The sequence below is a fragment of the Aplysia californica genome, unplaced genomic scaffold (assembly GCF_000002075.1).
Source record: "Aplysia californica isolate F4 #8 unplaced genomic scaffold, AplCal3.0 scaffold00301, whole genome shotgun sequence".
In the NCBI taxonomy this organism is placed as follows: Eukaryota; Metazoa; Mollusca; class Gastropoda; order Aplysiida; family Aplysiidae; genus Aplysia; species Aplysia californica.
Window position 1 is genome coordinate 746,581 of NW_004797571.1, and position 959 is coordinate 747,539.

The window sequence follows — 959 nt, forward strand, 5'->3', positions numbered from 1 at the left end:
GTGACCACACACGATGCTTTTTTGCTTGAGGAAAAAGAAGCACGTCGACACAAAGGAAATGAAAAAAAAAGCAAGACTGCCAGACAGATACAACAGAAAGAGAGAGAAAAACAACAGATTATATGACCATAGGTAGTGGCGCCCTCCAACCATCCACGTACCAGGAGACAATGTGAGAAGCTTTGAGAGTCTGCACGTTGGCCGAGGCTGTGGGGTAGACATCTCGTACTATAGTCTTGTGTTCTTTCAGCTGGTACGGGTGACTCTGTTTGCGACTCTGGGGGAGAGAATTTTGATTGTGAAATATCATGTTACTCTCCCTTTGATCTTTGATCTAAGAGTTAGTTTTTAGTTTTAGTAGAGGTTTTACGGCGCTCGCAGCTGCATAAGGTCATATGAGCGCCAGAAGATTAGAGGTGTTACAAGAGAGTAACAAACTCAAAAAAGAAGAAGGGGAGATAAGGACGACAGATGTTTGATAGGAAAGAAGGAGCAAACCACACCAAAGCACCCGCCAACCACCCACATCTAAGAGTTACAAACCAACAAAGAAGACGTTGAGGAGATAAGGGAGATAGATGTTTGATGGGACCATATGAACGCCGAAGGTGAGGATGGGGAAGAAGGAGCAAACCACGCATGAGCGCCTGTCAACCAAACACTGTTACTTTTCCATTGCACGCATTGTCTCTTTGCGTCGAACTCCTTTCTTTTGAGCACAATGGCGGAGAGCCGATCTATTGTAGTCACACCAATCACTCGACATCTACTACTGTCAGTCAAAATCTGTATTTTTGCCAACACGTCAAAAGTATTATATGCTAAGACTCGTTTAAATAAAGAAAAACACAAGGACCCGTTTCAATGGCCATCTTGATGTGGGCAAAAAGCGAGACAGACTGCCGGAAACAACAGATGAACAAAATAGAAGTAATAATAATAATAATAACAATAATAAT